Source organism: Pleurodeles waltl, chromosome 3_1 (assembly GCF_031143425.1).
Source record: "Pleurodeles waltl isolate 20211129_DDA chromosome 3_1, aPleWal1.hap1.20221129, whole genome shotgun sequence".
NCBI classification, from domain to species: Eukaryota; Metazoa; Chordata; class Amphibia; order Caudata; family Salamandridae; genus Pleurodeles; species Pleurodeles waltl.
This window is the reverse complement of record NC_090440.1, coordinates 172,342,672-172,362,716: the sequence shown is the minus strand read 5'-3', so window position 1 is coordinate 172,362,716 and position 20,045 is coordinate 172,342,672. Positions and strand designations below refer to the sequence as shown.

Sequence of the window (20,045 nt, the reverse complement as noted above, 5' to 3'; positions counted from 1 at the left end):
CAACCCACCACCCCCATGAGAGGAAAATGGCAGAAACCTCTGAAATCAGAGGTTTCTGCCGGTCAGCCCAGTGGAAACAGTGCAGCGGCATTGGTCCCGGCTCCTTATGAAGCCAAGGCCAATGTAGTCGCACAGAAGGTGCTCCCAGCACCCTCTGAATTCACACTGTCTGCTATAGCAGTGTGAATTCAGAGGGTGCTGGGCAGAGGGGCCCCTTTACTGCCCATGACATGGTCATGAGCAGTGCAGGTGCCTCCCTGTGGCTCCCAGCACTGGGATTCCGCCAGCCTTTTTATGGTGGGGTCTCCACCATGAAAGGCTGGTGGAAACTGGACTCATGATCAGCATGGCGACACTGAACTCACACAACAACACTGCTGCCACCCTGTCGGGAACCTTGTTACTGGCAGTGAGCTGGTCCCCTGGCGGACCGACCGCTAGGGTCATAATGTGGCAATCGGACTACCAGCCTTGTAATGAGGCCCTAGTTTAGATGACAAATTGCACAGGATGCCTATGATTTTAAGGGGGACTCTCACTTGAACAGACTAGTACAACTATGCTGATAGTATTGTTATAATTTGTTTGTTCAATATATTGTATTGTAATGCAGCATTTCTATAACACCTAGTGCTCCTATGTGTGGTACTGAAGTGTTTATCTGTATACGTGCATCTATGCCATCTATGGTGTATAGTTGGAAAGGTGTTGTCTTTGTTTTGTGATCCCATGTGGAAAGTGTTTCCAAGTCATTAATGTGTGTGTGGTGTGGTGTGGCTATCGTGTTACAGGACAAAAGGGTAGCCCAGACTGGTAGGTGCAGGAGAGCCCAATCCACAGAAATGCATGCTTCCTTCACTCAAGTTCCAAGCTTCATTCTCAGTCATTGGCTGAGCTTTTCTGCTGTGCAACAGTGATGACTAGTCTGTGCCATATACAATGATGGTATTACATATAGAGCAAATTGTTTAATATGGACCATCTCTTTCTAGAGCATTGCCTTAATCATAGAAAGGTGTGACATCCATTTAGCATTTTTCATATTTATTTAATATTAGGCATGCAATTCCATATATTATCCGTCACTGTGCACATCCAGGTATAATATACCGCTGTGTCTACAAATGCAGGAAAAATAAATCCAAAGCTTAACCAGTCTCATATTTATTTATATACCTGACCTAGGAAGTTACACACGATGATCTTCCAAGCGCTGGCACCTGAATATGCACTTTTCCTAAAAAAGCACACTTGTATTCTTGTTTGATGTACACTTGAATGTGTTCTGTGCACACACCTCAGACTAGAAATGTGTGTAAGGAAAGACAAAGGGCCAGATGTAGCAAAATGCTAATTTGCGACTTGCAAATTGCGAGTCCCTGCGACTCGCAATTTGCAACTCGCAAATTGGTATGCAGTACGGTGTCTCAGACACCGACTGCGACTCGCTATGGGGTCGCAATGACCCACCTCATTAATATTCATGAGGTGGGTCGCTAATTGCAGCCGCATAGCGAGTCTAGGCACTCGCAAACATGGAGGCCTGCTGTCGTCAGCAGACCTCCATGTTCGTGACTGCTTTAAATAAAGCAGTTTTTTTTTTTTTAAAGTGTAGCCCGTTTTCCTTAAAGGAAAACGAGCTGCACTTAAAAAAAAAAAAGAAACCTTTAGTTTCGTTTTTTTTTCAGGGCAGGTAGTGGTCCCTTGGACCACTACCTACCCTGAAAAAATATTTGTGGGTCCATTCACAAAGTGGAAGGGGTCCCATGGGGACCCCTTCCAATTTGCGAGTGGGTTACCATCCACTTGAAGTGGATGGTAACTGCGACACCATTTGCGACCGCATATGCGGTCGCAAATGGTATTGCATACCACTCAGAATCGCAAATAGGAAGGGAACACCCCTTCCTATTTGCGATTCGGAAATGCATATTGCGAGTCGGTACCGACTCGCAATATGCATTTCAGCATTGGGAAACGCGACTAGTGAGTCGCAAACGGCAATTTTTGCCGTTTGCGACTAGCTATTTGTTTCCTGCATCTGGCCCAAAATGAGTGAAATGTAGGAAGACAGTCACACAATAAAATCAGCTTCTGCTCCCTCCACACTTAGCAAGGTGCTTTCCTCTTGTTCCTGTATTACCTGCAAACCACTGCATCCTCCTATAGCTAAATGTACACCGCAGGGCCATTTCTAAGTAAAAACTTTGCAGGTTTGCTTTGCGTTCTTCCTAATCCGCTCCACGCCTCGAAGGTAGATTTATCATGTCAGCCGTTGTTGAGAGCACCTCTCTCTGCCAAAATCTCTTCACAACCACTTAGGGACACAGTAAGAAACAACACATCTGTTGCACACACATATTGAGTATGTGTAGAATGCACTGCATGTAGCTGAACAATGTGAGGTTATGTCTGTTAGCTGTTAGCCTTTGTACGGAACCCATTGTTGCCATTGTCTATTCTTTGTATCTTTATTTATATTCCTTTAATAATGGGTCACCATTGCATTTTTGTAAAGCGTCTTGCAACACATTCTGGTCGGTACGTGCTATATATATCTGCGAAAATAAGTACGTATCCTGGATGTCTCAGATACCTTAATAAAACCCCAAATGGCACATCGACAGGTGGTTCGTGGTCTCTAGACCTAAACTCAGGCACACATTTAGAGTAAAGTCTAAGTCAAAAAACTGCTTTTTCCGGTTAATTAAAACCATACGAGCAAGCACAAAATACAATAAGTAAAAAAAAATGAAGTTATATACAAAGCTAAAAACATGCGCTTCTAACATCCATTTACCTGTAAAACCGCTTACATCTTAAAACGATCCCCCCATTACCGACCAAGGGGGTGATCAATTAGAGTAATTCTGATGTGCAAATTAGTGTTAAATGTGCTGCAAACAGATGTTGCACTTTTAACATTTTTGCTGATTCAGATTATTGTGGCATTACCACATTCCAAATGCAATCATGATGCACCCCAGCATGGAAAGCGTCTGCCTGTATCTTTTGTGACTGTCTGAAAACTGCGGCATAGCTCAGGCCATCATGAACATAGGCTAAATCTAAAGTGTGTTTGGATTTGGCTCTATAGCTCATAAATAGTCTTGTATGGGCTCTTTATGTTCCTGGATATATTCTGGAGGGCTCTTTCTAGTAGTGGGCATCAAGGAATAGACCTTCGTATACGCATGCTGAAGCCATTGGTCTACAGCTACACATGCAGACTCTACAGAATTCTGTTCAGCCTGGCCAGGTGAATGGTGAATTGGGTTCTCTACTAGCTCTCTGATTTGTACTGTCTTAAAGTAATGCAGGGACAGCCAGTGCTTAGTTTATAAACGAATAAGTGCCGGGTTTAAAGGAAGTTTGCAGCCGGGGCTATGGAAGGTCAGAGTGCCGAATACCAAAGCTGCCTAGTCATGATTCACCTCATGTCTCGTTAACCCATCACCTTTCACTCCCTGCCTTTTTGTCTCACTCTTGCAAGTTATTTTTCATCTTTGCTTTGCCCTTTGTCACTGTTTTTCTGTCGTTTTTTTCATCTTTCTTTAGACATCTCTTTCTTTCCCTGTTTTGTGTTTTCCCTCTCTTGAAAGTCTGTTAAGGTAAAAAAAAAATATAGGTGCCAGCACCCAAACATGAGTGCCGGTGAGCACCAACTTCAAACACCATACCAAATTAAGCACTGGGTATAGGACACCTCTGTGAATCATTACTCGTGGGATGATTCCAGTATCTCCTCCATTCAGGCTATATGCCTGCTTTTTACTGGTGCATTCTTAGAGTTCCATATTCTATTTAGATTAGATGTAGAATAAAAAATAAATGATTAATAATTAGAATGCGAACCTTTGCTTCAGCTGATGTGGGGGTAGAGCTAATATGTCAGTATGGCAGTCAGTCTGTGCAAAAGAACAAGACTGAAGTAGCTGAATGGCTTGAGTTTTTCGGCCTTTTAGCGAACCAAACATTTACTAGAACAACTCTAGCTCTATTTTCGGGACTTTGTCAAAGATCGAGAGGCTAGTTTCTTATGTCAGAGGCAATCTGGAAGCAATCGTGGGATGCTGGCCCTTGTAATATGAAGACCTTTCTCCTCTATATTTCTGAATTTAAAAAGACGAATAGTAGGTGTGGTAGCTGACAGGAGATTCTTGGTTGGCAAAAATAGCAGTACTACCCTCTGTAGATAACGCAGGCCCTAGCTTGAGTAGGGCTTACGTATACGGTGCAAATAATTGTAACTCCTTTTTTCCACTGAAAACCCTTGTTCTAACACCATGCCACTGTTGCAATGTGCTGTATTCCTGTGCCTGTGATGCCTATCTATAGTATATCGACCCTTCTCCTCATTTAATCTGCTACATGCCTTTTTTATGTTTCTAGCAGCGTCTGGACCACACCTTACGACCTTGAAAATATAATTTTATTGCGTGAGGAGGGGACGGTTATTGTAGATGGCATAGCTAGGAGAAGAGCCTGGGCTTTGAGCCCAGTCAGCTTCAGAGAGGATAGGACCATGGTGAGAAGGCACTGTCCCCACACATCCTTGTACCTTCCCCCAAAAAATTTACACTCTTCTGATGCTGTTGATCATGGGGATGACAGTTGTGCAGAACCTCCACACACACGCAGGAAAACCACCAAGGTTTTACTACTCACCGCGCGGTCACCCTGTGACATTGGTTATTCAGCTTCAGACTGTATGAAGCGAGCTGATTTCATGTGGCACATGGCGGCACCATGTGAGTTGGCAGGTCTGTTGCACCATCTTTATGGTTCTGGGCACCCTCCAAACTTTTGTCAACCTTCTGCAGACCTACAATGTGTTAATGTTCGCAATGCTCTAAACTGCAGCTTTGAAAAGATCAAAAAGCAGCCACACCTTTAATCCCAGAGAATGTCAAGCATTGCTGTGCAGTGCTTTACTTTTAAAAGCAACGTCTGTTTCCTGCAGACATCATGATACCAAGGAATGCCCAGTACTGGTGGGCCTAGTTGTACTTGTACTGCAGGGAAGTAAGCATGTGCAAAACGCACGAAACAGCAGCGCATGGGCAGATGCCTTGATTGTCAGCAGCCCGCATTACATGGTTGTTAGCTTGGCATTCACACAACAGATGTGTATTTCACAGCTCTAGGACTGTGAGACCGAGAGGAACGTGATCCGCTTATGATCCAATATCTGGATGCACCAAACAGCTGAACAGCTGATACCGAAGTGCATGCCATTTGTTTTTTTTTAAACATGTCCAGCATTTTTTACTCCTGATCCCTGTGCTTGTCAAAAAGCTCCACTTGAATTGATAGTCGATGCAGATGCAACCAGACTGTTCCCGGCACCTCATATTTTTAGGTGTGCAGACAAAATTACCTTCCACCATTTTATGGTGAACCCATCCCTTCTGTAATTTAAACAAGCTTGGTTTATAAATCACAGCGTGACGTGGGATTGTTATTAAGAGAAAAACCTTCTGTATCTACAATATCGTGTGTGGCGACAAACATTTCACATTCCAGGCTAAAAGTAAGACATGTCTTCTGTAGGGTGAACCATGAGTGAGAATAGAGAGGGCTGAAAGAGATCACATACGAGTTTTATATTTATAGGAACAAAATGTGAGTCCTGAAAAAGACTGAATAACGCTTGTATTGTTTGTAAGTTTTTGTGGCCACCTGGGCAGGAGAAAATGGCATGCTACGGTACGGGTAAGTAATGTCTGACTTATCTAAGACTATCTTCTTCATGTGATGCACTGCGGGTTCTGAGAGGCAAAAAGTTGCATACTTTTTTTCTTGTGTAATACACGTGAGAACTATGAGTTTCCTGCAGGCTATGCAAGAGGAGATGTCACGAAATTAAAAATCTGCACAATCCTTTTTATCACAAGATTCCTATTATCACTCTCTGGGCATGATTTAGAGTTTGTCAGAAGGGGTTAATCCGTCACAAAGTGACTGACACCCCATCCTCCATATTGCAATTCCCTTCTAGACTAGGGAACTTGTAATACGGCGGACGGGATATACGTAACGCTTGTGATGGAGTAAGCTTGCGCGAAGAGTAAGTTAAAGTTCTCCAAACTGTGCGCCAGGCTAGAAAATTCACTCCAAAATGAATTTCACTAAATAACACACTCACAGTAAGAGAAAAAGATGTGTATGTCCCTCCAGTTTCGGTAAGTCATACCGTGAACCTTGTTAGTGCAGCATACACAGTATACAACTGGTTTCAGATGTCCCACAAGATATTTCTTTTGGAAACAAGTCTTACTTAGAGAAAGTTGTGCAGTCTGTGAAGGAGGTGTAGATGCAAGCCATGCCTAGATCTACCTGACATTTTCTTCTATAAACAATTATGCACTGGCCTACATAAAAGGCCTAGCGTTGCATATAAAGGTGGCCTATCCATGAGACCCTTTCACCATTCACAACATGATTTCTTCCCCTTAGGGCATCTTGGTAAAAAGCTTTCTTATCCAGAATTTTACTTGTTAAACTCTTTCAAGTTGAAAAATGTGTTTAGCGTCATGTGCGTAACTGGCTTTGTGATGAAACTGCTACTGTTAATGGTTAATGTTTGGTTCTTCCTGACCCACTTCCTATAAACACGACTTTGCTTGGACCTGTCCCCCTGCGACTAAACACATCACTTGGCAGGTCGGTCTGAGTATTTACTTCAAGAGTATTTCCACCAAATCTCGTGGAGTGGTCTCAGAGGCTTGGAAAACAGCAGCTGGACTCTTTCGGCCTGAAGATCGCGGCGCCATAACTCAGTCCTGACGGAGTGCGGTGTTCCGAGTCATGTAGGCACCACTCATCAGACATTCGAACCACCACGGCTTGGAATCCATTGCCATAAATTTTCAGTCTGATGGGTTTTACAACTCTGCTGGCGCTGCCGACCCCAGCGATTGTCGATGAAATATATGTATCCTGTATATTCTCTCTGACTTTCATTACGACCACTTCATAAAAACGCCACGGACCGGACAAGCGATGAGACATGGCCAAAAACCCGGAATCCCCGCGAGGCCTCGAATTAGGCCTTCCCCCCCATTTATAGCGGCCATTGTGGCTGCGCGCTTTAAATCAGCCGAACGGTCTGACTGCAGATGTTCCTATCTATGGATTATATATCACCCTTTTGAGGAACTAGATGAAAAGCGAGCAGCCCCGGGAAGTAGAAGGGGAGAGGGCTGTCTTCATGTAAATCATGTTACAAACTGGACAACACCCAGCCAGCTCATTGTTCCCCTCAATGGCGCAGGCCTCTCACATTTTCTATTCCCCGGGAATCAATGTTAATTAAGCCTGGATGGGGCCATAAATCAGCTATTATATTTTTACAGCCTAATTCAGCATTAGGCATATGTACTTAAATAAAATGTAACTGATTAACCGCTTTACGCCTCGCGCAGCTGAGGTCATCTACTTTTCTTAAAGTTGTAGTGTCGCCTTTAGTGGTCTTGATGGGGCGCGCGGGGAGATGTTGTGCTATTGCTGTGGCTGGCGCAATTAAAGCAACTGGTTGACGTCTGTAAAGCTATGCTGAACATAAAAGTGAATGAGGCATCAGTAAGCTGACACACCAGGCTTCCACCTACTTTTTTGTTGCTTTCGTGCAATAGCCTTGAGTCCATGCAGCTTATTCTACCAGAGATTCAAGTAAGTCCATCATCACCTGGGCAGCCTTTCTCATTAAAACCTTCAAATATGATATCAGTCCTCATTGAGAGAGTGAGAAGTCAGCGGGCTCACAATTACTATTACTGCTTCTTAAAACTTTACCAGTTTTGAGAAGCATTACGCTAGAAAAGTTTTTAAAAAATGAAAGCCAGAAAGCCATGATAGCCACGAGCTACTAGCCACTCAGCAGCAAGTTTTTGTTTTGTTTGACACTCGCCAGGAGTCCAATGCTAGGAGCAGGACTTCTGTAGTGAGAATACCCAAGGCACAGCTGTAAAGCATTGCAGATTCCTGTTTTACACATTGTTATTTAGGTATAAGGAAACTCCAGGTCATACAGAACTGCTATATGTTTTGGTCTTATTCTGGGTCTTCATGTAAAAACAGGTATAAAATATGTTTTTTTATGTTAACATGAGATGAGACTGAGAGTAAGACTATAATAGGTTTAGTTAACACATGTTAAATAACAAAGATGCCTGTTAGATCTTAGAAAGAGAACCCATAATGTAGGTAGATAGGCAGGCAGTGCTTAATTTGTGCTTGTTGCTTCCGGTGCTGAGCACCGGCACTTATTGTTGAGGGCCGGTGCTTATTCTTCTGCCTCAAGCATTTGCTGCGAGCAAAAGACACATATGGGAAAGACGGAGGAAGGGAAACACGAAAAAGCGTTGAAAAGGGAGAAAGTAGAAAGCTGCAGGAGTGAGCTGAAGGGGCAGGGACTGGCTTTATATGGAATAAAGAGGCCTGACATGGCTCCAGGATGACGCTGCCTCAGTATTACGTGTTCACACATTTAATTGAAGCAGCCGTGTGTTTAAGAGAAGGGCTTTGAGCACCAGGACCTTTTTATTTACAAATGAAGCACTGTAGGTACGTATATGATATTTCTGTGGTGCAAGCCAAACCATAAGGCAGCGAGTACTGTATATGTTCAAAGACAAACATAAAGTCAATGAGTGACAGGAGAGGAAGTGGGGTTGTGGATGGTTAATGAACTGGGATGAAGTGTTCTTTAAAGAGGTGAGTCCTTAACTCTTTCCTAAATTGGAACAGCATTAGGCCCCTTGATGAATATGGGGATGTTGTTTCAAATCCTGAGTGCATAGATGGAAAAGGCCTAATGTCGTATTTATTACTTTTGTGCACTTTTTAGTCTGGAACATGATAGTGTCCAGGCTGTAGGTGTGCCAAGAGGAGGTGACCTTGTCTGCAAGATAAGCAGGGTGTGGTTAGTGATGGTTTTGCAAATAATGCAGTGGGTTTTGAAGATGGTGTAGGCCAGCAAGGGGAGATAACTGAGTTTCATCATGCTGGGTGTGATGTCATCATATTTCTCCTATCCCTGGATGAGATGGGCTGCAGCATGTAGGATGCTCTTAATGGGTGCTGGTGTGGAGTCTGGAAGGCCATTGAACAGAGCATTACTGCCACCCAGATGTAAGACTATGAAGGCTTGAAAAGCAGTTTTGAAGTCACTTTCTGAAAGGAATGGCTTATTTTCTTTAGAAGAAAGAGCCTGTACCAGAATGTCTTGTTTTTTGGCAATGTGTTTCTTGAGGGTGACATTGGTGTCCAGAGAGACTCCATGAGACTTAGCATTCAATGAAAGTTAGGGTTTGAAGCCACCAAGGTTCAGGTGATTGATACAGGTTTGTACTGTTGCATCTTTGTTGTTCTTGGTAAATAACAGGAAATCTGCCTTGGTTGGGTTGAGCCCGAGGTAGGCGCTGAACATTCAGGTCTGTGTGATGTGCAAGCAGTGTTTAAGGCACTGGATGTCTGAAGCAGATGAGACTTTCAGTCAGAGTTGTGTATCTTCAGCATATTGGTAAACTGTGATCTTTTATGTGTGAATAAAACACCAAGCAGCTCCATGTAAAGGTTGAACATGACAGGAGACAGTATGAACCCTGGGGGACTCCGCAGGTGATAGGGATCTTTTGTAGCTTGAAGGGACCCGTGTTAATAAAATGATGTAATTTGGATTAATTGCTGGTGAATCCCCTTCAAGACTCCAGAGTGTGTATGAGGGTAGGATGGTCGACTGTGTCTGATGCACCTGAGAGGTCAAGCAGTGCCAGGAGTCAGGGTTCAGCTTAACCTGTGGTCAAGAGGGCATCATCTACGTTGTTTCTGATTGCAATGTGCTCATTGCAGTGAAGTTGTTTCTGTGGTGCAATGTGATCTGAAGCCAGCCTGGTAGTCGTGCCGGAGGTGGTCAGCATTGTTGTGATCTTGAAATTGAAAATAGACTGCTTTTTCAATGACCTTGTAGAGGAATTATAGGTGATTGATGTGCTGTTTGATGGTGAGGTCATCAGAGTCTAGTGTGAGAATTTAGCCTGCCTTCAGATCTTCAGAAATGATGCCCTGAGTGAGCGAGAAATCAACAGTGGTAAATAGGGGTAAGAGAGCATCCTCATAGAGAGGTTAGATGAAGGACAAGTCTAAGACGTCATCTTCAAAAGAAGTGTCTCTGAGAGAGTTAAGTATGTCAGCGAGATTTAGGAGAGACAGGGCTTTGAAAGCTGATTATTGTGGGATGCTACAGGAAGAGGTGGATGTAAGAGATGAAGCAGGCTTGGTGTTGTTGATCTGCTGTCAGATCTTCTATATTTTGTCCCTGAAGAAGAGGTTGGAGGCATTGTACTTTTCTGTGGTGTGAGGAGTACCTGGGTGAAGTAGAGGGTTGATGCAATGCTTGATTGACTTGGACAGTGTTCTGCATCATTTGGAGGCTTCGCTGATGCTGTTGGTATAGTACTTTGCTTTGGCTGATGTGATAAGCTGTCTGCATGTTATGCAGAGGGGCTCCAGTATCAAGAGGTCATTGGGAGTTCTGTTTTTCATCAATTTTCTTTTCTGTCTGCACATGGATTGGTTATTGTCACAAATTCTTTAGAATACCAGGGTGCTGGAGGTTTTAGCTTGCATTTGTGTGTTGTAATTGGAGCATGGATAATGTCCCAGGTATTATGAGTGCTGCTGTTTAGGTATACAACAGAAATTAATTGATAATAAAATATTTGAGAAATTGGGGCAAAAATGTCAATTTCAAAAAGATGACTAAATATATTGTGGTACAAATATTAGCAATTTCAGATAGCAATCTTATTGTGCTTCCTCACCTGGGCTTTGCTTCTGGCGAGAGGAATAGTGTAGTTTGGCCAAATGAGCAGTCCAGCATGGGCTCCTAACCCACAACTCTATCATATTTCTGCTTCTTTAGATTTGCTATTTTACTGTAATGTCTTAGTTTTTCAACACAAAACCACATATAAGCAGAGAGACTGCCCGCCCTATGTCGTCATTATAATATTGATTAAAGGATTACAGTTTGGGGTGGGCTTGCCCTAGTGCTACTACATCAGGGCCATTTCAGACAGCTGCCTTATGATGCCACCATGATTGGCCACAAGAAGCCCTGAATTACAGCAAAAATGGTCTGGTTTTTAGGGGAAAGGAAAGGGAGGTTCTGAGTGTCAAAATGCAAATTTACTTAGATCTCTGAACATCTGTTATTGTTCTAGTGTTACGACTGCTAGGTTGTCCTACTGTTTATTTTTAGCATCATGTAGGTGATATTGTATTGTCTGAGGTTTTTGGCCGCCGAACGAAGGATTCCAAATATCACAAAATGCAAATATCTACATGAGGTTTGTATTGCAGTAGGCTTTTTTACTTCCGTACTGTACAACCACCTTCTGCTCCTCCTGGTGTCTGGATGTAACCAGTGCAATAGCGTCAGTTTGCAGGTTTCAGATTTTATCTTACTAAGCACACCAACCTAGTCTAGTTGTGTTTTACGCGTTGTAGCCGGGTTTTCAGCTAGTAACGGGGTATTCTTGGGAGTGTCCAACGAGTTGATAATCGATGTAGCAGCCAGTTTGGGTTTTGTGTTTGAGTATGTTTGTTGTCTTTCGGTGTTGTGATAAAGAACGGTAGAATGTAATTATTAAAGGCTGTCGGGCCCGTACTTGCAAAACTCGAACTTTTAACAGGATTGTGCAGTGAGTTCAGTCCACACTTCATTGCCTCCTTTCGCAGGCCGACGATTCACTGCCCCCCTGAGAGTTTGGTTAATCCTCCGCAGAGAGGCCTGCTCACACCTGCTCGGACTTGGCAGCACGCGGTTATGTGTCAATGACCTGTTAATAACATGGTATTGTCTGTGTTTAGCGAGGCTCATATCTGCAATCACAGTACAGATTAGGCTGCAAGCCACATTTAATTCACAGCCACAGAAGCAAGCATTGCGCATTTCAAAGCCTACTTCCGCGTTTGTGCGGCACCATGTGCCTCCATCTTTGAACAGTCGATGTTTTCAGTGCAGTGCTCTCAGTGCAAAAGAAAAGACCAGGCTTCCAAGTCATCTGCTGGCATGGGCTAATGAATGTGACTTTTGGGAATTAGAGGAAGAATGTTCCCTGCACTAACCTTATTACATGGATGATTTCACTTCTTAAACTTTTCTTCCATTTAGCACTGGATTAGCACCTTACAACATGCCTGATTTCCCTAAAAGCCTTGCTCCACAATACAATGCCACCTTGGCTTTGGTGCAGTGTTTTTTTTTTTTTTACCTTATCCTGACTCAGTGATTAATTTGCAAAAAAAGAAAAACTAAAAAGTAGGGGGTGTACGTTTTTCTTAGTAGCCCACCTCCGGCTGAATGAGAAGGTTGTGAAATACCAAGCCTGCCTACTTTTGATTTCACCTCATGCCTCTTCTTTTTTATCCCTGTTTTCTTTTAGGTCACTCTTTCTTACTACCCTTTCTGCCTTTCTGTCTTGCTCTGGGTCAGACTTTGATGCAAAAAAATAATAATAATTCCAGTCCCCCAAAATAAGTGCTGGTGGCCACTACTTGTTGCTACCAGGTCTCATTCAGACCCATGATGGATGACAGGTGTCGCCTGATATGGTCTATGCACAACCGTTTGCCATGGTGGGTTTGAGAAGGCATGAACCACTGAATAGCTGATGCAAAAACAAAACATTCTATTGTTAATACTTTTAGGAACATATCTAATTAATAAGAAATTATTTTGGATGCCTGAGAACATTCCATTTAAAGGTTACCCCCTCAAGGTGAACTCTGTAGTCAACTCCTACTCTTCCCAGAATATGATCATATGATGCCCCTGAGGGAGGGGAAGTGAAAGTTTTGAAGGATAAGAAAGTTAGAAGATTGTGCAAGAAGCAGGGTAGACCTCCACCCTCTTCAGTACATAATGATGTACAAGACTTCAGGCAAAGGAAATGAAGGAATAGAAGAAATAACAAGTTAGGAGACAGGGCATGGATTAGGATAGAAAATGCTCCTACTCCCTCTCATATGACATCCGCCTCACACCACAGTTAATGATGATACAAGAATCAGGGTAGAGCACTTCCAGTCTCTCTTGTTTATAATGATCTTCCCCAGACCTCAAGCACAGGAGGTAGAAGTAGGGAAGAATAAGCAAGCAAGAGATGAAGCAAGAAGCTGGCTAGCCATTACACATTCTTGTTGGGGTATAGTCATCTACTCCAGACCTCACGCAAAGTAGGTGGAAGTATGGAGGAAAAACCAAGCAAGAGATGATGCAAGAAGCTGGCTAGCCATTGCACATTCTTGTAGATACCTTAGACCTAAAGCACAGGAGGTGGAAGTATGGAAGAAATAAGCAAGTATGAGATGATGCAAGAAGCTGGCTAGCCATTTCCCATTCTTGTAGATATCTTAGACCTAAAGCACAGGAGGTGGAAGAACGGAAGAAATAAGCAAGTATGAGATGATGCAAGAAGCTGGCTAACCATCACCCATTCTTGTTGGGGTATAATCATCTACCCCAAACCTCAAGCATAGGAGATGGAAGTATGGAAGAATAAGCAAGCAGGAGGTAATGTAAGAAGCAGGGTAGACTGCACATTCTTGCTGGGGTATAATCATCTATTCCAGACCTCAAACACAGTAAGTGGAGTTAGCAGGTTAGAAGATGATACAAGAATCAGGGTAGATGACTTCCACTCTCCCTGATATATAATAATCTGCCCCAGATGCCAAGCACAGGAGGTGGACCTGTGGAAGAATGAGCAAGTAAGAGATGATGCAAGAAGGTGGGAATGTATCTCCCATTGTTGCCGGGGTATAAGCATCTACCCCATATCTCAAGCACAGGAGGTGGCAGTACAGAAGAATAAGTGAGTGAGTATATGGGGCAAGAAGCAGGATCTGTGAATGTCCAAATACCCACACTTTGCCAGGTTATGTGGGAAACACTTTCATTGACTACCTAAAGAGACAGGTTGTTTTCAGTGTAGATGTCATCAGACTGCACCAGGAGTTACTGTTCTTGCTACCTCATCCCATCTCTTACCGAAACTTCCAGCTGTCTCCAAATAGAGGTCATCCATTCTCAAACACTTTCTGACCATGTAATCTACTACTTAGGAGATCTGTTCTTACATAACCGTACATATATTGCATAGAGCTCGCAGGGTTTGTGCTGAAAAGACATACCCATACTGCCCCACTTTCAGCGGTCCAGAGCATTAGCATCTCAGAGGACTGGGCAATAGTGTGTTGTGTGTAAGTATCCTTAGGCATCTGATCAGAAAGGGGAGCTGTTTTGCGTGTTCTTCTGCTTATGCTCTTCCTCCATTATTACTAAATTGTGACTAAAGGCCACTAGGGCTGGGCAAAATACTTAAACAATACACGAAATGCGCAAAATTAATCTACTTAGGAATTTCGCATGTGGACCACGTGTATAACGGCTTTCGCTTAGCAGTTTTGCTTCGACAAATTCAATATGATCTGTTCAGCTGTTTTAGAACCGTTTCAAGATTTTTTTTCCAGTGTCTTGTATGGTTCACTAACCTGAAAACAAGGACAGATGTATAGCCATAGTTCTAGCAACCATAGAGGCCCTGCACAAAATGATGTGCTACCTCACAGATAGTACTGCGTGAGACGACTGTATCTTATCTATAAATACACCGGACCTCTTTTCCAGCTGTCGAATTCCCCAGTTCCTACAGATTGAGTGAGCCTCAGTTGTACAGCTTTCGAAGTGTTTAACCAAATAGTTCGGATTGTGTTCAAACTCTTAGCTGTGTGCCTCGTTTTCTCGTCTGCAGATTCGTGCTGTCACTTGCAATCTCCCAAGAACAGACGGCCGTTTTTTATAGGTTCCGTTTTAATTTAATGGCAGAATTCGCGCAGGTGGCGCGTATTATTTCCTTACTGCGAGGTTCCCCCGGACGATGTGCTGGTGCACCAGTAATGATTTACATTCTCGCAGTGATGTTGTACACCACTGATGTCAGCGTCCATAACGTGCAGCCGCCCCCAGGTGCAGAGCTGTGGACGTCGGCCAGCACGCACGGCAGCCGTACGGAAGATGCCCAGGGGACTCCATGTTCCCATGGCTTTCATAAACAGTGCTCTCGTGCGTTCACAACTCCACAAGTGTTCTCTTGGTACAGGAAGAGGAGTGAAACATCCAGGCAATTACGGTGTCCCAGGTGGATGAACAGTGCAATCAGCAGGAGAGGACCAGCTCAGCTGATTTAACGGCTGGTGTAGCCTCGGACCCTTCCACATGTGCGCTGCCTCCTAGGGGAGTCCTCGCCTTCAGGGTTGCGTGATGGCCGAGTGACGGGTAGGAGGATTGACATGTGTGCGACTACACAGCGAGGGGCATCTGGTGCCAAAGTGCTTTATGAAAGAAACACAGCTGTTTGGCCCCTAGCATCTTCTCATGGGCTGGACGAATTAACAAATACATAACCCATTGCAGTTTTTTTCCAGACAATTTTACAGGCATGCAAAAAATCTAGCAGTATCATTTCCCTTGGTAAATAATCCGCAGCAGCGCAGATACCGGGCACCTGTACCGCAGTCTGCTCAGGAAATATATCCTCTCCCACATGAAAAAATTAATTTCCTGCCTTTCGGAATGTTTTCAAGTGTTACAATGATTATTAGTACTGTAATGGAATGAGCTTGTGCTTGCCAGCGAAGGGATCAGCCTGTTTATTGTTGCTTGCTTCAGTTTATCCCTTTATTAGCAGGATGGAACACACTGCAAACTTGTTCAAGAGAGGAGATCACGGTTTATGGTAAAGGGTACATATTGTTTCTCAGAAGCAAGTTAAGGACTGTCTAAAATAGTAATGAAAATTAGTTTATTTCTGAAAGAGTCACGTGACATTAAAGGAGGCTACGTTTATCTGTAAGAAACAAAAAAATGTTCTAGGGTGAAAAGTTGGCTGAAATTGCCTCCTCTGGGAAACAAAAAGGGACCGTAAAAGAAGGGAAGTGGACTGGGCTTATCTCTGAGAAAGATGTTACTTTATCATGTGCCAATGTATTGCTAACTGCTACGTTGCCTACTTTTCGTGAGGAAGTTTCACTCTCAGAGAGGTGACACTACTGACACCCCTTAATTGCATAATCTTTTCTCTTACTTTTCATATTACTGCTTCTACCTCTGACAGTGTAGTGCTCCAGTACTTCATTTAGTGGGGCGAGGGGTGCAGTGAAAAGCCCATGTGTATGCCCAAACAACGGCATCACATAAAATGATAAGAAAATGTAACCTGTGTCTCAGACAAAAAACTTTTTTTGAAATCATATTAAGTCTGCAAAAAGTTGGCAAAAAATGTAAAAAATAAAGGCATGCTACAACAGCACGGGCACACCAGCCTTTTCTGGCGGCTATGCACATGTAATGAGGCAAATGCTATCAAACTAAAAGGGTGCAAGACCACCTACCTCGTGCCGCATGCTCTGGTGGGAGGCAAGACACTTGAAGGGACCAGTGGATAAAGAAGGCTAACTGAAAGCCCTCTGTGTATATATATATGGTGTTTCCATAGTGCAAACCTAGCCAAAAGCCAGTAGAACACTGTACATGGTCAAAGACTAGCATAAAGTCAGCAAAGTACAGGCAATGGGGCTGGATTGAGGATAGTTAATGCACTGTGATGTAATGTTCTTTAAAGGGGTAAGTCTTCAACTCTCACTATTGGAGTAGTGTTGGGATGGTCCGGATGGAAACTGGGATGTTGTTCCAGAAACTGTCTTTTGCCCAGGCTTAAAAAGACTCGTACAAGATGGAACAGAGACCTAATTTGCTTCCATAATACAGAAAAATGACTCTAAGAAAGGAAAGGTGAGCAGCTTTGTATTTTACAAACAGTATAGGGATCTGCAGGTCATGAATATGAATCCCAACAAAGATAACGCATTTATTCTTCCAAACTCGAAAACAAGAGCACTTATTGTAGCAAGGCGGCAGTATTATGTGGTATGACTGGGGAGTCTTACCATGTAATACTAGCATGTTACCCAGAAGTGTGCCTCAGGTTCCCACCAGTAAAACTTAGACCAGTCCTGGTAGAGTGGCAAAGAGCAGTTAGGCTACTCAGAGTATCATATGAAAAGCATTTCACAACACCCACATGGACAAAAAGCAAATGACACAACTCAAAATAAATTCAATGCCTAAATCAGATTTGTATCTTATTTTAGACACCAAAATGAATTTTGTATCTTACATACAACCGGAGTTGTTGATTTTAGAAGCATTGAAAAATAGATGCACTTTTAGGTGTCAAACAGTTACCATTGAAGTAATTGGAGGAAAGCACAGAGTGCAATCAGTCACTTGTGGGTGAGTTCCGTGGAACTCACCTGGAGTTATGGCTTGCGGGTCCCCAGACCAAGTCTTAATAGACAGTTTTCTTTTACCTTGACCAGGGAGTCCAGGTGCAAAGGTGCTTTGGCTGTCCTTGGTGCTGACGGGATCCACAGTGCTTGTTGAAGTTAAAGCACTTGACCAAGATGCACTTGGGGATGGAGTTACTCCCTACCCTTGGAGAGTAGAGGCCTTTTGGGGTCCTAATACCTGGATTCCACAGCAGGGTCTTCACTATCATGTCTGGGGGCCCCGGGTGGAGTGGTAGTCTTTCAGCTGTCAATCACAAACGGGTCTCACCAATGATACTTTGCCACTTCTCTCAAAGTTGCTTCCTTTAAGATGCAAGATCTCAGGAGTGGGGCCGTTGCTGACGTCGATCACTATGCTGCGAACTGCTCTGGTGTTTATGATGTCTGAGATGGGGTCTGTTACTGGATTGGTAACCAACAAGCCATAGCAGTGTCAGTCTGTCTTTACTTCGTTGGATAGAGGCCGTCCGGAATGGAGTAGATGCTCTAAACTTGGTGAGAACCTCACTACAACTCCCGGAGTGCAGATTACCAACTTTCTTTGGGTTCACTCAAGAGGAGTCAACGAGTTGTACTTCTTGTGACACAGCACGACGGTTCTTCTGCAGGTAGCAGGTGACTGGTACCAACAGTCAGAGAAGTCTGCTTTACTTCTTTGCTTCCACTGTAGTCCCTCTTGCTGGGAGCAATGAGTTTTAACCATGGGCATACGTCTATCACACAGTTCTAGTATATGCTCTCCTCAGGGCACTTAAGTGTCCTCTCTGTGCATGGCAGCGGAGTTCAAAGTCCTGTTGTCAGTGACGGTATCTTTTTTCTGCCTCTTCTCCAATTCAAAGTAAGAACTGAGGTTCTGGTGCCAGGGGAGCCCCTTATATTCAGATTTTGAGGGCTTTAAGGGTGTGAAGGACAGTGGCCACTTGGCTACTTGTCCCTGCGGCTAGTCCACCCCTAAAGCAACGACTTCCCATGGAAGTAAGTCACTTTGATACCCAGAACTCACTATTTCTAAGATTTGCCAACTTGGCAGAACATTCCCTCAGCTGTACAGACCCCCTAACCTACCCTAAAGGTGTGGCTAGCATATTGGAGGTGTATGCTGCCTGAATAGCTAATTTTCCCACCTGTCACCCTGGACAGGGCGGTAAGGGCTTTGTCCTTGGGTGGGGGACAAGTGATTACATATCAAGGGCAGTGAAAGCCTTTGAGGCTCCCTGCCTTGATCACTGTAAGCACTAGCCATCCTGGGAGGGTGGAGGTGTGATCTCCTTCCTATCCAGGTCCTTTGTCTTCATCCTGGGGGAAGTGTTAGCACGACTAGCAGGAGGGCAGATTCCTGTCTTGGTGGCAAATGGCTCAGGAGAGCCTGCTAAGGCAAGGGAAAGCTTATAACTTGGTGGGCATGTTCTAAGGACACCACCAGGGTACATACTAGTTAATCCTGGGCACGAGAATCATGCTCAGGGTTAAAAAGCACAGGGAAAATCGGCCGGGCCATCATGGAGCTGGAAATCTGGGGTCTGCCCGGGTACCAGCCAATGTTATCCCATGGACCGCCGGTCACTTGAGTTTTGAATGCTGGCAGAGGGGCATATATGCTTGTGCATATATATTTCCACCCACACTCATAACACAGTGAACCCTGCTTCCTCGGCTAGAGGAGTCCTGCCTCAGAGGTGACTGATGTGTGCTATGGCAGTGAATTGACTTTTCCCGCACTTGTTGTGGACAGAGTTAAACTGAAGCAGACAGGCTTCTCATGCAGGCTGACATAGCTGCTTGGCAGACTTACCTTTACTCGGGTCAAGCTGGGTGCACAATCAGTGATACAGTCCAGGTAATTCTTTTACCACCTCTGTCCTGGATACCACTAGTACCATTTACTAGGGCCTGACATGGATGGTAAAGTCCTTGCTAACTGGGTTTGAAAAATCAAAGTGTAATTTAAGGGAAAGAGCACTGGTACTGAGGTCTGGTTAACAGGCCCCAGTACACTTCCAGGTCAAAGGCAATTGCAGCAGTAGTGTAAATAGGGGCGAAAAGTGTGGGGGGCATCTGCAAAGAGCCTAGTTTCTTACACATATACATCGTGCAGTAACAACACCAATTTGCAGTACTCAGAAATTGCAAAAGCAAAATTGCAAAAGAGTTATATACGGTGTATTTGCATATTATTATTACTATTATTAGTATAGACAGAGACAGTGGTACCCAACACCAACTGCTTTCCAGCTTTTACAGCCCCATTTTTCTAATGCTAGCCATGAGTGTGCCAACATAGGGAGACAATCTATGAAGCCGGACTAAAGATGGCCATGATATAGTAACAGCTGTGCTGGCTAACATGAAAACTGTGTAATGGAAACTGGAACGATTGAGTCTCAAATTAATGTCTATGATAAACCGGATGCACAGTCCACTAAAGGAAATAGCCCAAGTGGACAAATTCACCACAAATGGCCGCATCTTCACACTTCTCCCTTAGAGCTCAACAGAATCGTCCCCCCTTTCAGTGATGGTCTAATCTTTTCTGTTCACACATCCCTTGTTACCATATCAATTAGCAAAAATCCCCATGAGTATGTCTTGACATCTGTCAAAAATCATAGATTTCAAGACACACAACT

At 43.8% G+C, this 20,045-nt stretch overlaps 1 protein-coding gene across 1 annotated transcript in view; it reads right to left on the bottom strand.

Moving 5' to 3' along the window:
* Positions 1 to 20,045, bottom strand: part of ALDH1A2 (aldehyde dehydrogenase 1 family member A2) — a 145,127-nt gene that overhangs the window by 87,722 nt on the left and 37,360 nt on the right. The window lies entirely within an intron of this gene.